This window comes from Mesoplodon densirostris, chromosome 1 (assembly GCF_025265405.1).
Source record: "Mesoplodon densirostris isolate mMesDen1 chromosome 1, mMesDen1 primary haplotype, whole genome shotgun sequence".
Classification (NCBI taxonomy): domain Eukaryota; kingdom Metazoa; phylum Chordata; class Mammalia; order Artiodactyla; family Ziphiidae; genus Mesoplodon; species Mesoplodon densirostris.
In genome coordinates, this window is record NC_082661.1 from 116330612 (window position 1) to 116351786 (window position 21175).

Here is a 21175-nt window from a genome sequence, read left to right on the forward strand (position 1 = left end):
TATGTATAACTGATTCACTTTGTTATAAAGCAGAAACTAACACACCATTGTAAAGCAATTATACTCCAATAAAGATGTTCAAAAAAAAAATCTAAGAAGAGCTTTGCAAATGTCAGCTGGCCTAATTTCAGGATCAAATAAATGAAAAGACATCAATAATAAATAAAATAAAATGACAGTTAAGGTAAATTTTAAAAATTCAGTCATGGCTTTTGCAGAGAGAGTATGAATCCTGGGACCTTCAGAATAGATCTCTTGTTATATGTGAACACTGGGGCAAAACCTTTCCTGTCTTTTGAAATTTTTACACAATTACATTGATTGTAGCTTTAAAATATTTTTTGGTTCTGAATACAAACCTCCTCTTTGGGAGTTTTAAGGGCCTAAGAGCCCCAGTTAATCTTGCTGAAGGGCCTCAGAGGCTGGCTTAAGGGGGAGAAAAATTATAGGTTTGCAGAGTTTTTTTGGCTGTACCATTTCTTTAATATTTAATAGGTTTCCAGGAAATTCACTTCCAATAGTAATACGGTAAATCAAGTTATTCACCAGTTCTCTCACTGAAAATGACTAAAACTGGTAAAGAAGTATTTCTAAATGTTGTTAAAAGCATCAACAAACAAACTTGTTCAGATAAGAAATCATCATTCCTCACTGTAGGTAAAGGCTAGATCCCAGAAGGCTAAAGTCATTGAACTGAATTTGCCAATCTGACAGTGGGAGCTTCTTGTCTCACTGGAGGCAAGTGCCGCTAGAGACAAATCCCAGTGCTTGTCCATGATGGAGAGTGTGTCAGGAGACCCTTGTCTCCCCATCTATTAATCTGAGAGCTACACCTTTAGTGTAAAAAGAGAGCCTCAGTAAATCTTCCCCACTCACCTCCTCCAGGCAACTAAAGAGAAAGTTACTTTGGCATCAGACAGGCCACAGAAATAAAATCCAACCAGTGAGCACTTATGTGACTTCATATCACCTAGATCTTCCATGGCCTTAGATATCTGTCAGAAACAAATGTAAATCCTGTTTGGAAGAATACAGATAATTCATCCTTGGTCTTAAAGATATCCTAGGGACTTCCCTGGGGGTCAGCGGTAAAGAATCTGCCTTACAATGCAGGGGACGCGGGATCGATCCCTGATCAGGGAACTAAGATCCCACATGCTGCTGGGCAACTAAGCCCACGCACCTCAACTAGAGACCCTGCGTGCGGCAAACCACAGAGCCCACGTGCTCTGGAACCTTCGCACCACAACAACAGAGCCCACAGTCCTTGGAGCCCATGCGCCACAACTAGAGAAGAGAAAACCTGCATGCCACAACTAGAGAGAAGCCCGTGCGCTGCAACAAAATATCCCGCATGCCTCAACAAAGATCCTGTGTGCCTCAACTAAGACCCAGTGCAGCCAAAAATAAATAAAATAAATAAATAATAAATCTTTTTTTTTTAAAGATATTTTATAATTAATTGTTCAAGGAGGTTGGTCAGTGTAAATGCCTATTAGGCCAGCTGGGTTTACCAGCTGGAAAATCCCAAAGTTAGGATTCTACTCTCCCACAGAGACTGAGAAATAGAGGTACCATCCTTCCTAATTATTATATTCCAAAAAAATGGCTTTCACGTCCTAGAGTAAGACACTCTTGAGTTGCAGGAGATACAACTCAAAGAGACAAAGGAAGGATTCATAATTGTAAGCTCTTTTTAGAAAATGTTCTAAGAAATGGTGAATAAGCTATAAATTCAAGGACAGTATGATATATTTTACTGTGAACAAATATGAGTTTAAAAAATTGAGTCTCTGACTTATTAAAATCCTGCCCACAATAAAAATTACATCTCAAGGGTATTACTAATATTTTTATAAAAACAACATCTCTCACTTATTCATGACCAGAATTGCTTGCTTTTTAGCCTCTGTTTGACTAACCTATGTGTTTCTGCTTGTGTGAATGGATTTGACCTGCCTGCAGATCTCACTTGTAATAATCCTGCTGCAGGTGACAGAGTGACAGAGTGGAGAATTCACACATTTATCATTCCGTGTGCTTCCTCTGACACTTGCAATGACTCCTGACAATTCCAATGCTAGAAAACAATTACAGTGAGAAACTATGTGGGGACTTAGGTGCAATTCCAAGGAGACAGAGCAACTTGAGATGATGCATTGAAAAAAGATTAGAGCAAAGCAGTGCAGTTGAGGGAGAAGCTTTGTGGAAGTGATCCCCGTTACAAGCACACACGGCTTGTTAGCAACCACAGTTTAAGCAACATACAGAAGACTGGTTTGGAATAATAAAATTTCTTATATCTTTGAAAATTGTAAAGAATTACAAATATCACAGAGGCCTCTCTGAAATAATTAGGCGATCATTGCTACATTAATACAACCAACACAGTTCTCTTTTATAGACGAACTGGTTTACTAAGAAGCTATAGGACTGACTCTTCATATTACTATGCATGGATAAACACTATACCTCCATAAGCCTTACTTTTATCATCAACAATATGGTGATAAATACTTTAAAAATCTAATGAAACAGCAGAGTAGAGGAGTTTGCAAGTCATACAACTCCCAAGGAAGAGAGCTTTCTCTTGAGTTCTTGACTTTTATAATGCAAATGAAGTTAAATGACAAAGTTGTACTTTTATTTTTGGAAGCAGCTCTGTAATGCACAGATTACACTCTGCTCTGTTATACACACGCACACACAGACATACACATATTCACATGTATATATCATGTATTCATAGATTTTATATTTGTAGAAATCTTTACACTTTTAATTACAGGCATCCATCAACATCTCTGAAGGAAAATTTACCATTCTGAAAAAAATGTAATAGCCTTCTAGCTAATGAAATTTATGAAAATCAGATATTCAAAACACCAAAGACACTCTAAGCAAGAATCAGCAGAAACAACAGAAGATACCAAAGCACTTCACTTATTGGAATTTTGAGATACAGTTTGTTTTAATGACATAATTGAAGTTATGAGCTTACTAAATGGATGTATATATAATCAGATGAGAAGGAGATAATAGGGAAAAGGAAATATTTTACAGAAAATGACTAAGAATTTTCCAATTGATTTAAAAAGGGGGAAAAAAACAAAAAAAAAGGAAAGAAACAAACAAAATCCAAAACAAGACAAGTATAAAGAAATCTGCATGTAGAAACATCTTGGGTGAAATAACAGAACACCAAAGACAATCTATAGATTTTGAGAGAAGTCTTAGAAACCATTAAAAATATTTTAAAAGGTATTTAATCCTGAAGAGAGACTAACTATAATAAAAATATAAAAAATATATAGTGAACTTGTATATACAACTTTATTGAAACATACTGACAAAGACCCTCTCCTTGAACAAATTATAGCCATTCTTTTAACAAGAGTGAACCTACACGGACACATCATAATCATTCAAAGTCTATAGTCTCCCTTAACGTTCCTCTTGAGGCTTTACCTTCTATGGACTTGGACAAAAGTATAATGACATATATCCATCATTATAATAACAGAGAGAGTATTGCCAGACCTAAAAATCCTCTGTGTTCTGTCTATTAATCTCCTTCTGCCCCCTGCAAGCAGTGATCTTATTATTATCTTCATAGTTTTGCCATTTCCAGAATGTCATATAGTTGGAATCATACAGTATGTAGCCTTTTCAAATTGGTTTCTTTCACTTTTTAATATGCACTGGAGATTCCTCCATGTCTTCTCATGGCCTGATAGCTCATCTCTTTTTTAGTGCTGAAAGATATTGTCTGAGTGTTCCACAGTTTATCCATTCACCTTTTTGAAGGACATCTGATTGATTCCAAGTTTTATAAATTATGAATAAAGCTGCTATAAACATCCATTTGTAGACTTTATAAGGGCATAAGTTTTCAACTCCTTTGGGTAAATACCAAGGAGTGTGATTCATATGGTAAGAAACTTCCAAACTGTCTTCCAATGTGGCTGTACCATTTTGCATCCCCACCAGCGATGCGTGAGAGTTCCTGTTGCTCTGCATCCTTGTCAGCATTTGTTGTTGTCAGTGTTGCAGATTTTGGCAATTCTAATAGGTATCTAGTGGTATCCTATTGTTTTTTTAATTTGCATTTCCCTGATATGAAGCATCTTTTCATATCCTTATTTGCCATCATATATCTACTTTGGTGATGTGTCTGTTAGGATCTTTGGCTTATTTTTTAATTGAGTTGTTTCCTTATTGTGAGTTTTCAGACTTCTTTGTATATTTTGAATGACAGTCCAAATGGTTCTTTACCAGATGTATCTGTCACAAATATTTTCTCCCATTCTGTGGCTTATCTTCTCATTCTCTTGATGCTGTCTTTCACAAAGCAGACATTTTAAATTTAATGAAGTCCAGCTTATCAATTTTTTCCTTCATGCATTGTGTCTTTGTTGTTATACCTAAAATTCATTACCACACCCAAAGTCATCTAGGTCTTCTCCTGTGTTATAACTTAGAAGTTTTATAATTTTGCATTTTTACATTTAGGTCTGTGATCTATTTTGAGTTAGTTTTTGTGAAAGATAAAGTGTCCAGATTCATTACTTTGCATGATTATTTTACACCATTTGTTGAAAAGACTATCTTTTCACCATTGTACTGCCTTTGCTCCTTTGTCAAAGATCATTGACTATATTTATGGGGGTCTATTTCTGGGTTCTCTATTATATTCTTTTGACCTATTTGTCTATTCTTTTGCCAATACCACACTATCTTGATTACTGTAGCTTTATAGTAAGCCTTGAAGTCAGTGAGTGTCAGTCCTCCAATTTTGTTATTTTCCTTCAATATCGTACAAAGTGTGAGCAGTACAAAGTGTGGGCTGTAGCAAGTGCTATAGGTGCTTGGCCTCTGGCCCCTCAGCACACATCTTCAAAGCTGAAGGCTTGACTAAAAACAGCTTCATGCAACTCTGACTGAAGATGTTTTTTTCTGGCTTTCAGGAACAAACTGCGCTTGAGCACAGGGTGAACTGTAAGTGCCAGAGATTTTATTCTGGAAATGGGTCTCAACTGAAAAAAGATGGTGAGCTGGTAGATTAAAACTCCAGTTTCTTCATCACTTAGTAAGGATCACTCCAAGGCATGAGGTTTCTCTTTCCCAGAATTCTCAGTGCTATTGAGCTCCAGTTGCTCAGAGTAGTAGCTGAGTAGCTGGTACTGCCATTCCCTTCCTGGGATCACTTACCAAATAAACCATTGTAATCAGTTCTTCATCTCAGCGTCTTCTTGGAGAATTTACCCAAGATACACACTTAGGAGCAACATATCCTTTATAATTTGAAAAAGAACCCTCTATTTTAGATTGTATGCAAATAATGCTGTTTCACATCTGGGTAATTTACCTATGTTATGATTTTCCCATCTAGATCCTTATTTTCCACTACTCCGGACCCTCAATGACATCAAAATATAGAAGACTTGAAATTCAAAGTGACAGTGCAGGAATTACCAAAATCACTATAGTGTGGCAAACCTGTTGCATGAAGAATAAAAATCATAAATATTTACACGAACTTTTCCTCAATTTTTCCTCTTTTAAGGAATGACCTTTATGTTCAAAAGTATTCTAGAGCTTATCAAGTGCCACAAAATGTTTCCCTACTCTATAGCTATGTTCAATTATAAGGTAATGTAATTGGGTTTTATGCATGTATATGGGAATGGCTGCTTGAATGTATGTATACTTATCTGAAAGCTAAAAAACAAAATGTATGTTAAATTACAAAAAGTGTTCATAAGAGTTAAAAATTTTCTGATCCAGTCTTCCAAACAGCATTTTCACCTCATGAAAACTTTTTTTTAAGAGAACTTCTTTTGTATTCATACATGAGTGGTTCTTCAACTCAGTACTTTTTAATGTGCATTTGCCCTATATAAAATGAGCAGTTTATTTTATGTAGGAGTAACTAAAATGCTGAACACATTTGAGAAACTCCTGTTTTTTCATGATTTTATGCAAAATTGGGGTTGCAATTAGTTTCAGGACTGTAAAGATAAGTGCTACAGTCCATTAAAACTTATGAAACCCTATCATCTTGATGAAAACCAAGTCACCAGGGACTGGAAATGAAGTGCTGATAAATTACACACAAAACGTTTAAGAAAAGTTATGAGCTATTAATTTTACATCATATTTTACTAAGCAAATAGAATTATTAATAGTGAAAGATAAAAATCATTGATGTTTTCAGCTTATGTTGGATTTTGTTAATGAAATCAGACAACTTCTCTGAAAAAGCAAAAACTTTGAAGTATGTCTACCAAGTAGTTCTTACATGCTCAAAATCAGAATCATTTCCTGCTAACCACAAGGAGATAATTTGTCTTTTGAAAGAAAACATCATCATGATGGTTTTAATAGTTTAACATTTTAATAGAATAATAGTTTAAGAAAATAGCATCTTATAACTCTATAGGTAAGAAATAATTAGGACTATATCTGGCTCTTAAAATCAAATAGAAAACTGGGATTTTTAAAACACTAGAATTATTTAACTAACTTTGAAAGAGAAATGATGTACTTTATTCTTTTGGGGTAACACTTGCCAACAATAGCATATTAATTAAAAATAAATCAAAATGAATTTCCTTTGGAAGTACAAGTGTTATCAAAACTCGATACCCTGTTAGTTCACCATGATTAAAACTTTTTCTTTTTATCTTGCCAACAAGACAGTATTAATTAAATAATTGATCCACACACACATACTTACATCCTTATTCCCCATTCCTTAGTACAATTACATTTGAGTTTAATTAAGATGGAAAACACTTTTTTACATCAAATGAAAAATTTATATGCAGATTACATAAAATATAATCCATCACTTATTCTTTCAACTGTTTATCAGTACTCAGAAATAAAGCAGCAGGTAAGCTTTATAACTAACAGTAGTAAGGAGTCTAGCCTGTAAGTTGCTTTGTGTTTGATTACCTGATTTTTTAAAAAAATACTATTTTGTTCTACAATCTAGTCATATTAGGCAGGGTTTTATCTTTTATCATTTTTTCTGGTAGTAAAAGTACAACTACATACATGGTGTCAGGTATGCCAGCAGAGCCATGATTTCATGATTCAGACAACATCGTCTATTTTGGTCACTACTCTAGTCCCAGCAGCCAGATCTGTGTTTGGCACATTAGGAGATGAAAAATATTCGAAGAATGAATGAACAAATGAACAAACATGGTGGATATATATGTATGTATGTATTTTTTCAAGTGTTTTCCTGCAAATATTTAGTTTACTTATATGATAATAATAAAGAGAGGGCTACAAGTTTATTCTGTGAAGTTAGGCCACCATTTTGAATTTATCTGTTCACTCCAAAATAGTTATTGAGTGATTGCTATGACCAATTTTTCTTTAAGCAACCAAATCTAGTTATGACATAACTCCTAGTTATGTGAATGATTGGTCTCTAAATTATTTCAATGACCCAAGCTGGAAGTAAAATTTTCAAAACTCAGTTTACATGCTTCAAAATGTTATGTGTATATTGTTCAAAGTTCAAAAGGTGGCAATAACAATATGACCCTATGGAACATTCACTGAGTTGAGATACCTCCAGTATTTTAAAAAATTATATTAGATTTGACCATATTGAACAGATTAGGGTCCTTTGTACTAGTTATCAATCATACATAACCTCACAGATTCCCTGTTGGTATGTAGCTCTACTCACACAGCTTCGGGGAGATAAAAAGCAATGGCTAGTCTTAGGGATTATTAAGAGGTATGTGAATTTTAAATATTTTAAATTATATATAACTTGAAAAAAATGAACAATAAAAAGAGAAATCCAGGTTCACCTATATAAGAATTTCATAATAAGAAGTTTTAATTTCTTCTCTCTGTAGGGGAGGAGTTCAAGTTTTGAAGTGATTGATTGTTATTGCCATTATATTTTGTATCACTGGCTATATTTACTCATGGTACCAAAATGAAGGATAGTAAACAAACAAAATTAAGGTTAAAATGACATCTTGATTTCTGATGTCAAGTTCAAACACATGTTATAAACCAAATCATGTTAACCTATAGATGATATTTTCATACACGTTTAAAGTTATCCTAAATAAGTGACACCTAAGAATGTTGTTTTTTCCAATTACAAATGGGTTCTCCTTCAAGTTGAATTCATATGCTTGGTTTTCTGATTCTTTTATTTCTTATTAGAGATGATGACTGAAAAATGCTACAAAAATTTCAAACAAAAATGCCAGGCATCTCTTTGAAAATCAGATAATTGTATGTATTTTTAGGTAATAATTTACATACAATAAAATGTACCCATTTTCAGTGTATACACAAATATATACATTCATGTAACCACCATAAAAAAAAAGATACAGAATATTTCCATCACTTCAAAAAGTTTTTTCTGGCCACCTTGAAGTCAATTCCCCTAACTTCCCAGGTGTAGGCAACCAAAAATTTGCTTTCTGCCATTATAAATTTTGCCTCCTCTAGAATTTCATACAAAGTATCTATGGTAGGTTGCATTTTATGTCTGAAATCTTTCACTCGGCATAATTTTTTAAAGATTCATGTTGTTGTTGGTATAAGTCGTTTATTCATTTTCATTGCTGAATAGTACTGCAACACCATAATTTACTTTATCCATTTGTCTCCCAATGGAAGTCAGAATTGTTTCTAATTTTTTGTTACTGTGAATAAAACTGCTATGAACAATTGGATTTACATCTTGATGCATACATATGGAGTAAATAACTATAAGTAGAATTACTAGGACATAGAGTAAGTGTATGTATACATTTAAATTAATTAATTTTTTTCCAAAGGGATATTATTTTACATTCCCATCTTCAAACTATGAGGTATTCATAATTTGTTTCTTTTTTTTCAAGTTTTCTAATTAGATATTTTATTTTCATTAGTAACAAAAATGTGTACATATTATTTCCTTCGTATATTTCTAATGGAATTATTTTAAAACTTTCACATAAATGCAACATTAAATTTCATTTTCAGATTTCAAAGATGTATTTACACAAAATAGGACTACTAATTCTCTCCCAAAGTTTGAGAACTATCTTGAATCAGAACCCTCCTACACTGTTGGTGGGTATGTAAATTGGTATAGCCACTATGGAGAACAGTATGGAAGTTCTTAAAAAACTAAAAGTAGAGCTACCATATTATCCAGCAATCCCACTCCTGGGCATATATCCAGAGAAAAACATGGTTCAAAAGGATACATGCATCTCAACTGTCATTGCAGCACTGTTTACAACAGCCAAGACACAGAAGCAACCTAAATGTCCATTGAGAGATGAATGGATAAAGAAGATGTGGTGTGTGTATATATATATAATGGAATACTCAGCCATAATAAAGAATGAAATAATGTTATCTGCAGCAACATGGATGGATCTAGAGGTTGTCATACTAAGTGAAGTAAGTCAGACAGAGAAAGACAAATATTATATGGATCAACTACTCTCAACTATCTTAAGCTATCCTGTAGTTGTTCTGCTAAAAGTGAAGTCATTCAATGTGTCCATACACTTTCCCAATTTTTACCAAATGTAATAGAACATAAATACTCAAAAATAATTGATGAATGAATACATATAACATACAAGATTGAAATGATTCCAACAAACTTTGGTTCAAAATCTACCTATACAATATATGAGGTATGAGAACCTGGATAAAAGAATTCTAAAATTTTGAGATACTAACACACTACATTCCAGACGAGTTTTTGTGAGTACTACATGAGTTATAGTGCAGGCATGAGGAAAACCTTACCTATTTAAAAATTTTTTTTCATTAGTTTTTTACAAAATATTTAAAGTTTTAATTTTGGGGAGGATGAGCAGTTAATAGTTTTGTTAAACGATGTCTGTTTTACTTTCGGTAGAATCCTTTTTTTTAATTGTCTTTTTTTTATTGCAACTTTAATGAATCAAACTGTTTTTTTCTTTGGCTGCACCACGTGGCTTGCAGGATCTCAGTTCCCTGCCCAGGGATCAATCCCAGGCCATGGCAGTGCAAGTCTGGAATCCTAACCACTAGGCCACGAGGGCACTTCCCTTGAGTAGAATTCTAAGAGACTTCAGAATGGAAAGCTAAGAAATACTGCTTCTCTGATTGGGCATCCTCATTCTGCATTTGAAGAAACAGACACCCTGTATCAGCAGAAAGTTACCTTGGAATTACAGGAAAGAATCTATGAATGTCGGCAAGCATAACTTGATGCTTATTTGTGGTATGAAATTCGTACAAGAAGTTTTAGCAAGACAAGGAAATACCTAATACACATTATTTTGATGCTCTCTCCTCTTTAGTATCTGATGGCCTGTGAACTGCATTAGAACCCAGATAAATTTAGAACTAGGTAAATATTTGATCTTAAAGCCCACAGTGCTCAGCCATAATTTACTTCTTTGAAGTCTTTTAATAATCCTTCCTCCATGTAGGAGCAGCTTAACCACGTATGTGTGTGTGTGTGTGTGTGTGTGTGTGTGTGTGTGTAATTCAGGAAGACCCTCATTCTGCTATAAGTATAATCCTGCCTCCCCCACTCTCATGAATCCCTTCACAATCCTCATTTTCTATTCTAGGGTAAAACTTCATCTCTTACAAGCTCTCATAATGTAACCCTATAAGGTAATCCTGTAGGAAACAATAAACTAATATTGGTAGATTTTCCAATTTTCAAGCTTATTTAGAAATATATATTCATTTTTTAATTTCATTATAATTTTTTGCCCATTATTAGGTCAAGATGAATATTTGCATATTCTTCCTGTAGTTTTCCAGGTCTTGGTTTCTGAACTTGGGAATAATTGCTCAAAAAAAACACAGTGATAGTGATACTCTGTCCTAAAGCGATAATTCAAAGGCAACTTTTGCATTTTCAAAGTGACAGATTTTGCAGCCTCTACCATAGTTATTATGTTTTAACAATTTTGAGGCTAAGTGTCAATCAAGTCCCCTCATTTCTCCAAAGATCTGGCAAGAAGAATGACTTCAATAAGCAAAGAGTCTAGGAATAAGATCTCATCCCCGAATGATACCACTGGAAAATCAACTTCTTTTCCTCATCCCACATCAGTGAGAAAAGTGAGGCTCAGAGAGTTTAAATTATTTACCAAAGGTCTCAAGAGTGGTGGAGATGGGATTCAAAACCAGGTCACTCTTACTCCAGGGCCATACTGCCTTATAAAAGGTCGCTAAATGTAACTTCCCCTTAGCAACTTAAACTGTGTGCAGCAAAAAGTTCTACAGTCTCTGTGTGCCAGTGGAACTATAGGTTTTTCATGTCTTCCAGATAAGTCAACTCAGTCCAATCACGTGCAATTCAATTTTCATTTATTGATCTCTTATCGGTTTCAGGTGCTAAGTGTTGGTTATTTAAAGATGAGCTAGAGAAAAAGAAGTGTTTTGGACTGAGAGTAGAGGGATTATTTTATTCTTTCCCCTGGCTCAAAGAGGATATCTCTTGCATATGACAGTTTTCTTGTAACCTGGTATAGCACTTTGAAATTTAGTAAAGCAGAAGTGACAGCCCTGTGACTCACAGACTCCACCGAGATTGCTCTGGTATGACAAACTTGTCTCAGCTGTCTGTATATAAATTAGGAATTCCTAAAGCTTTCAATATGAAAGTTGCTATGAACTGCTCAAACAGAACCATTGAAACGCTAATTAGGAAGCATTCTTTTTCCAAACTTTAAATGACTTTGGGGAAAGTAAACCCATTTACTCTATTAAAGCTTTTACTGGGAAGGTTTGTCTGTTCTCCTTGTGAGAGGAGAAGGGGCATTTTTGTAAACAACTGTAGGACATGACATATATATTTTAGAAGTCACTTTAAATCTTAGGATCTGGCAGATAAAATTTTATACTGCATATATATTTATTTATTGTCATATAATTGACTTAAAATGTTACATTTTTATGGAAAACCATAAATACAAATAGACTTAATGCAGAATTTAAAGATTTTGGATGCTGGGAGATAAAGGGGAGGGAAGAAACCTATCAAATAATTATTTCAATTATCTTCCTTCTGGTAGTCTCAACCTCACCCAAGATAGAAAATAATTATCCTTTTGGGTAAAGAAATAAATTTAATCTTCCTGAGAGCACACTCAGTTGTTACTATGCTTTTAATTCTTGGTTTCTTTTTCTCCCCACTATGGAATGTTTCTTTTTATTTTCTGAACTGAGGTGTGAGTGAGTAAGCGTGTGTGCATGTGTGCATGCATGCGTAGCAAGGAGCAGATTCTAAAGAATCTCAGGGAGAATTTTTTTTTAAATTATGGCTTGTTCCCAGGGAGTCAAGCAATTACCCAATTTTGAGTATAGCAGCAGAATGGCCATCTTCTCTCAAACCTACATCTCCTACTCTATTCATGATCTTGTAATGGCATAAGTAAACAATTGCAAAAGCTGAAGGCATAGGAGCCATTTAAAATTTTTGATCATAAATTCTCCAAACTCCTTCTCAGTCTAGTTGACCAGCTAAAGGTCCATTTAGTCTTAATAATAATACTGTCTCCAAGTATCAAATATTTTCATTCCCAATGATATTATATGATATACAATCTGCACATCATTTTTACCATATATTTTTATCATATTGCACATATTTCATATATAAAAATATGTGCAATATGATATATATATAAATACCTATTTAATACATATAATATTATATATAAGGCATTTTCCTGTTGCTATCTGGATCCTTGCTATATTAGTATATGAAACAAAAAGGAAAGAGGGAAAAATAATTTACATAATAAGTATCTTATAATTTAACATGTTCACTATTATAAACTGCTGTGTATACAAAGGTATGTAGCTAATGCTATTTTTTTTCCTACACACAGGCATAAACACAAACACAACATTACAGCCTTATCATATGCCCTAGAAAATGATGACAAGGGTTGTCTTTCCGTGACATGGAGAGAGAAATTTAAAGAAAATAGTATTAAGAAAAAATCAATTTTATATACATAAGAAGCATTTGTTAACAATACTTAAGAACAATTTGTTTCTTGTTAAATATACTGAATCAAATGCTGTATTTAATTTAAACATATAATACAAAAGATAACTCAATCATAATAGTGGAAGCAATGAGATATTTGGAAAAAAGTTTAAGATGTATCTGTTTAGACCTAAATTTATAAAACTAAACCATTTTTTGGGATGAGTTGGAGTCTCTTTATATAAATAATTTGAGATAAATAATTTGACCATCTCTGGGTTTAAGTGTTTTCGTTTTGCTCCCTTGGTTGGCGTTTTCTTTTGTTATTTTGTTTGAACCTTACATATGGTTGAGAATTTGGAATCTGGAATTTCTAAGTATATGCTTCTGCTTATGCCAACTTGAGATCTGAAAATATTCCAAAGTAAAATATGTCTGTAAAGAATTTTGAATTGGGGACTTCCCTGGTGGCACAGTGGTTAAGAATCCACCCGCCAATACAGGGGACACAGGTTCGATCCCTGGTCTGGGAAGGTCCCACATGCCATGGAGCAATGGGGCCCGTGTGCCACAACTACTCAGCCTGCGCTCTAGAGCCCGCGCGCCTAGAGCCAGTGCTCCATAACAGGAGAAGCCACCACAGTGAGAGGCCTGCACACCACAATGAAGAGCAGCCCCCACTCAGAGTAGCCCCACTCGCCGCAACTGGAGACAGCCCCTGCCCAGCAACGAAGACTCAGTGCAGCCAAAAATTAATAAACAAATTAATTGATTAACTAAATAAAAATAATTTTGAATTTAATGATTCTGGTTGGTGTTAAATTCATCCTTAAGGAAATAAAGTATAAATAAATAAATATAAAATATAAATAATAGGGATATATTATACAGAAAATAACCTGCATATGAGATTACTTTTAGTAATTATTATATACAACTAAACTGTTTTTCACTATAAAATATCATTTGAAATAGACATTATACTTATATTATATAATAATAGATATTTGTTATAAATTTATATTTATTATGTTATATAATAAATATGTTATATTTATTATGTTTCACTAATTACCATTGGCATACATGATAAAGAGGAAAAGTTCTCTTTTTTTGAATTTTATTTTATTTTTTTATACAGCATGTTCTTATTAGTCATCAGTTTTATACACATCAGTGTATACATGTCAATCCCAATCTCCCAATTCATCACACCACCACCCCCACTCCCCAACCGCTTTCCCCCCTTAATGTCCATACCTTTGTTCTCTACATCTGTGTCTCAATTTCTGCCCTGCAAACCCATTCTTCTGTACCATTTTTCTAGGTTCCACATATATGCGTTAATATACGATACTTGTTTTTCTCTTTCTGACTTACTTCACTCTGTATGACAGTCTCTAGATCCATCCACGTCTCAACAAATGACCCAATTTTGTTCCCTTTTATGGCTGAGTAATATTCCATTGTATATATGTACAGCATCTTCTTTATCCATTCCTCTGTCGATGGGCATTTAAGTTGCTTCCATGACCTGGCTATTGTAAATAGTGCTGCAGTGAACACTGGGGTGCATGTGTCTTTTTGAATTATGGTTTTCTCTGGGTATATGCCCAGTAGTGGGATTGCTGGATCATATGGTAATTCTATTTTTAGTTTCTTAAGGAACCTCCATACTGTTCTCCATAATGGCTGCATCAATTTACATGCCCACCAACAGTGCAAGAGGGTTCCCTTTTCTCCACACCCTCTCCAGCATTTGTTGTTTGTAGATTTTCTGATGATGCCCATTCTAACTGGTGTGAGGTGATACCTCACTGTAGTTTTGATTTGCATTTCTCTAATAATTAGTGATGTTGAGCAGCTTTTCATGTGTTTCTTGGCCATCTGTAAGTCTTCTTTGGAGAAATGTCTATTTAGGTCTTCTGCACATTTTTGGATTGGGTTGTTTCTTTTTTAATATTGAGCTGCATGAGCTGTTTATATATTTTGGAGGTAAATCCTTTGTCCACTGATTCATTTGCAAATATTTTCTCCTATTCTGAGGGTTGTCTTTTTGTCTTATTTATGGTTTCCTTTGCTGTGCAAAAGCTTTTAAGTTTCATTAGGTGCCATTTGTTTATTTTTGTTTTTATTTCCCTTATTCTAGGAGGTGGATCAAAAAAGATCTTGCTGTGATTTATGTCAAAGACTGTTCCTCCTATGTTTTCCTCTAAGAGTTTTATAGTGTCTGATCTTACATTTAGGTCTCAAATCCATTTTGAGTTTATTTTTGTTTATGGTGTTAGGGAGTGTTCTAATTTCATTCTTTTACATGTAGCTGTCCAGTTTTCCCAGCACCACTTATTGAAGAGACTGTCATTTCTCTATTGTATATCCTTGCCTCCTTTGTCACAGATTAGCTGACCATAGGTGCATGGGTTTATCTCTGGGCTTTCTATCTTGTTCCATTGATCTATATTTCTGTTTTTGTGTCAGTAACATATTGTGTTGATTACTGTAGCTTTGCAGTATAGTCTGAAGTCAGGGAGTCTGATTCCTCCAGCTCCGCTTTTTTTCCCTCAAGACTGCTTTGGTTATTTAGGGTCTTTTGTGTCTCCATACAAATTTTAAGATTTTTTTGTTCTAGTTCTGTTAAAAACACCATTGGTAATTTGATAGGGATTGCATTGAATCTGTAGATTGCTTTGGGTAGTATAGTCATTTTCACAGTATTGATTCTTCTAATCCAAGAACATGGTATATCTCTCCATCTGTCAGTATCATCTTTAATTTCATTCATTAGTGTCTTATAGTTTTCTGCATACAGGTCTTTTGTCTTCCTAGGTAGGTTTATTCCTAGGTATTTTATTCTTTTTGTTGCAGTGGTAAATGGGAGTGTTTCCTTAACTTCTCTTTTGGATTTTTCACCATTAGTATATACAAATGCAAGAGATTTCTGTGCATTAATTTTGTATCCTGCAATTTTACCAAATTCATTGATTAGCTCTAGTAGGTTTCTGGTAGCATCTTTAGGATTCTCTATGTATAGTATCATGTCATCTGCAAACAGTGACAGTTTTACTTCTTTTTTTCCAATTTGGATTCCTTTTATTTCTTTTTCTTCTCTGATTGCCACGGCTAGGGCTTCCAAAACTGTGTTGAATAATAGTGGTGAGAGTGTACATCCTTGTCTTGTTCCTGATCTTACAGGAAATGCTTTCAGTTTTTCACCATTGAGAATGATGTTTGTTGTGGGTTTGTCATATATGGCTTTTATTATGTTGAGGTAGGTTCCCTCTATGCCCACTTTCTAGAGAGTTTTTATCATAAATGGGTGTCAAATTTTGTCAAAAGCTTTTTCTGCATCTATTGAGATGACCATATGATTCTTCTTCTTCAATTTGTTAATATGGTGTATCACATTGATTGATTCGCGTATACTGAAAATCCTTGCATCCCTGGGATAAATCCCACTTGATCATGGTGTATGATGCTTTTAATGTGCTGTTGGATTCTGTTTGCTAGTATTTGGTTGGGGATACTTGTATCTATGTTCATCGGTGATATTGGTCTGTAGTTTTCCTTTTTTGTGACATCTCTGTCTGGTTTTGGTATCAGGGTGATGGTGGCCTCATAGAATGAGTTTGGGAGTGTTCCTTCCTCTGCAATTTTTTTGGAAGAGTTTGAGAAGGATGGGTGTTAGCTCTTCTCTAAATGTTTGATAGAATTCACCTGTAAAGCCATCTGGTCCTGGACTTTTGTTTGTTGGAAGACTTTTAATCACAGTTTCAATTTCATTACTTGTGATTGGTCTGTTCATATTTTCTATTTCTTCCTGGTTCAGTCATGGAAGGTTAAACCTCTAAGAATTTGTCAATTTCTTCCAGGTTGTCCATTTTATTGGCATAGAGTTGCTTGTAGTTGTCTCTTAAGATGCTTTGTATTTCTGCGGTGTCTGTTGTAATTTCTCCGTTTTCATTTCTAATTTTATTGTTTTGAGTCCTCTCCCTCTTGATGAGTCTGGCTAATGGTTTATCAATTTTATCTTCTCAAAGAACCAGCTTTTAGTTTTATTGATCTTTGCTATTTGTTTCTATTTCATTTATTTCTGCTCTGATTTTTATGATTTCTTTCCTTCTGCTAACTTTGGGTTTTGTTTGTTCTTTCTCTAGTTCCTTTAGGTGTAAGGTTAAATTGTTTATTTGAGATTTTTCTTGTTTCTTGAGGTAGGCTTGTATAGCTATAAAATTCCCTCTTAGAACTGCTTTTGCTGCATCCCATAGGTTTTGGATCATCATGCTTTCATTGTCATTTGTCTCTAGGTATTTCTTGATTTCCTCGTTGATTTCTTCAGTGACCTCTTGGTTATTTAGTAACATATTGTTTAGCCTCCATGTCTTTGTGTTTTTTACGTTTTTTTCCCCTGTAATTCATTTCTAATCTCGTAGCGTTGTGGTCAGAAAAGATGCTTGATATGATTTCAATTTTCTTAAATTTACTGAGGCTTGATTTGTGACCCAAGATGTGATCTATCCGGAGAATGTTCCATGTGCACTTGAGAATAAAGTGTAATCTGCTGTTTTTGGATGGAATATACTATAAATATCAATTAAATCTACCTGGTCTATTGTATCATTTAAAGCTTCTGTTTCCTTATTTATTTTCATTTTGGATGATCTGTCCATTGGTGTAAGTGAGGTGTTAAAGTCCCCCACTATTATTGTGTTACTGTCGATTTCCTCTTTTATAGCTGTTAACAGTTGCCTTATGTATTGAGGTGCTCCTATGTTGGGTGCATATATATTTATAATACTTATATCTTCTCTTGGATTGATCCCTTGATCATTATGTAGTGTCCTTCCTTGTCTCTTGTAACATTCTTTATTTTAAAGTCTATTTGGTCAGATATGAGTATTGCTACTCCAGCTTTCTTTTGATTTCCATTTGCATGGAGTTATCTTTTTCCATCCCCTCACTTTCAGTCTGTATGTGTCCCTAGGTCTGAAGTGGGTCTCTTGTAGATAGCATATATATGGGTTTTGTTTTTGTATCCATTCAGCAAGCCTGTGTCTTTTGGTTGGAGCATTTATTCCATTCACGTTTAAGGTAATTATCGATATGTATGTTCCTATGACCATTTTCTTAATTGTTTTGGGTTTGTTTTCGTAGGTCCTTATCTTCTCTTGTGTTTCCCACTTAGAGAAGTTCCTTTAGCATTTGTTGTAGAGATGGTTTGGCGGTGCTGAATTCTCTTAGCTTTTGCTTGTCTGTAAAGCTTTTGATTTCTCCATCGAATCTGAATGAGATCCTTGCTGAGTAGAGTAATCTTGGTTGTAGGTTCTTCCCTTTCATCACTTTAAGTATATGATGCCACTCCCTTCTGGCTTGTAGGGCTTCTGCTGAGAAATCAGCTGTTAACCTCATGGGAGTTCCCTTGTATGTTATTTGTCATTTTTCCCTTGCTGCTTTCAATAATTTGTCTTTAATTTTTGCCAATTTGATTATTATGTGTCTCAGTGTGTTTTTCCTTGGGTTTATCCTGTATGGAACTCTCTGTGCTTCCTGGACTTGGGTTGCTATTTCCTTTCCCGTGTTAGGGAAGTTTTCAACTATAATCTCTTCAAATATTTCCTCTGGTCCTTTCTCTCTCTCTTCTCCTTCTGGGACCCCTATAATGTGAATGTTGTTGCGTTTAATGTTGTCCCAGAGGTCTCTTAGGCTGTCTTCATTTCTTTTCATTCTTTTTTCTTTATTCTCTTCTGCAGCAGTGAATTCCACCATTTTGTCTTCCAGGTCACTTATCCGTTCTTCTGCCTCAGTTATTCTGCTATTGATTTCTTCTAGTGTATTTTTCAATTCAGTTATTGTATTGTTCACCTCTGTTTGTTTGCTCTTTAATTCTTCTAGGTCTTTGTTAAACATTTCTTGCATCTTCTCAATCTTTGCCTCCATTCTTTTTCCGAGGTCCTGGATCATCTTCACTTTCATTATTCTGAATTCTTTTTCTAGAAGGTTGCCTATCTCCACTTCATTTAGTTTTTTGGGGGGTTTTATCTTGTTCCTTCATCTGGTAAATAGCCCTCTGCCTTTTCATCTTGTCTGTCTTTCTGTGAGTGTGGTTTTTGTTCCACAGGCTGTAGGGCTGTCGTTCTTCTTGCTTCTGCTGTCTGCACTCTGGTGGATGAGGCTATCTAAGAAGCTTGTGCAAGTTTCCTGATGGGAGGGACTGGTGGTGGGTAGAGTTAGCTGTTGCTCTGGTGGGCAGAGTACAGCAAAACTGTAATCCATTTGACTGCTGATGGGTGGGGCTGGGTTCCCTCCCTCTTGCTTGTTTGGCCTGAGGTGACCCAACACTGGAGCCTGCAAGCTGTTTGGTAGGGTTAATGGTGGACTCTGGGAGGGCTCATGTCAAGGAGTACTTCCCAGAACTTCTGCTGCCAGTGTCCTTGTCCTCAGGGTGAGCCACAGAAACCCACCGCCTCTGCAGGAGACCCTCTAACATTAGCAGGTAGGTCTGGTTCAGTCTCCCCTGGGGTCACTGCTCCTTCCCCTGGGTCCTGATGTGCACACTACTTTGTGTGTGCCCTCCAAGAGTGGAGTCTCTGTTTCCCCCAGTCCTTCAATCAAATCCCACTAGCCTTCAAAGTCTGATTCTCTAGGAATTCCTCCTCCCGTTGCCAGACCCCCAGGTTCAGAAGCCTGACGTGGGACTCAGAACCTTCACTCCAGTGGGTGGACTTCTGTGGTATAAGTGTTCTCCAGTTTGTGAGTCTCCCACCCAGCAGTTATGGGATTTGATTTTATTGTGATTGCGTCCCTCCTACCATCTCACTTGTGGCTTCTCCTTCGTCTTTGGATGTGGGGTATCTTTTTTGGTGATTTCCAGTGTCTTCCTGTCGATGATTCTTCAGCAGTTAGTTGTGATTCTGGTGTTCTCGCAAGAGGGAGTGAGAGAACGTCCTTCTACTCCGCCATCTTGGTTCAGGCTGAGTTTAGAAGGGAAAACTCAACAACACTGCTGAATGATAGCCCAGTTTCACAGGGTAGCTTCCTTGACTTTAAAACGAGCAGTATTTTCATTCATCATTATTATGGTGACTCATTTTCTCATCTAATAGATGACGGCTCTTTCATTTCCTTCATAAATGTTGATGAATTTGTTTCAATGTCATCATCAGTACTTATTCTTGTAAAAATCTGTTCAGCAATTCTAAAGGAAGCATATTCTGCTGGAACATATGATCCTCCAAACTCCTGAACTCCACACTCCAGAGGCCCTCCTTTCCACACATGCTGCCACTCCCCTTCTGTGCTGGTCCTAAGTAGAGGCTCCACCCCATGCTTGAACGTCACCCTACCTAGGCCCCACCGCCCAAGAGGCAAAGTTCTAAATGCTGATTTGGCATTTTAGAGGGGAAAAATGAAAATTCTTAGTCATGCATAGAATACTGGTACTTTTTTGCTTAAATGTAGTATAAAGTTCAGTGGTTTGTTCCAGCACTCATTCATATTTTTCTTTCATGACACAGAATTTTTAATTTTTATATAATTAATTTAACTGCATATTCATTTAGATTTTATTATTATTATTAAAGTTGTCTTTTTTAGCAAATATGGATTTTTATTTGAAAATTATTTTAATTTAATTTTTAAATTAGGTACTGTGTTAGTTTGCTAGGGCTGCCATAACAAAAGACCACAGACTTGGTGGCTTAAACAACAAAAATATATTTGCTCATATTCTGAAGGCTAGAAAATTAAGATCAAGATGTGGGCAGGTTTGTTGTTTTCTGAGGCTTCTCTCCTTCCTTGCATTGGCCACCTTCTCACTATTTCCCCACACAAAGGTCTTCCCTCTATGTGTGCTCCTGTCTTATAAGGACATCAGTCATACTGGATTAGGACCCACCCTAATGACCTCATTTAACCTTAATTATCTCTTTAAAAACCCTATCTCCAAATACAAGTCACAGTGTGACTTACTGGGGTTAGGACTTTAACTTATGAATTTGGAGGGTCACAATTCAGCCCATAGCAGTAATCAAAATGTAACTGTTTTACATGATTGTTTCAGGAAAAAAGTTCTTAGCAGTATCATCTACTGGATTTCTCCTTATAGTCATTTATGATATATTGACAATTCTAACTAGGTACTCATTTTTAAAATCACTGTTTTATTGAATCTGTTCTTTT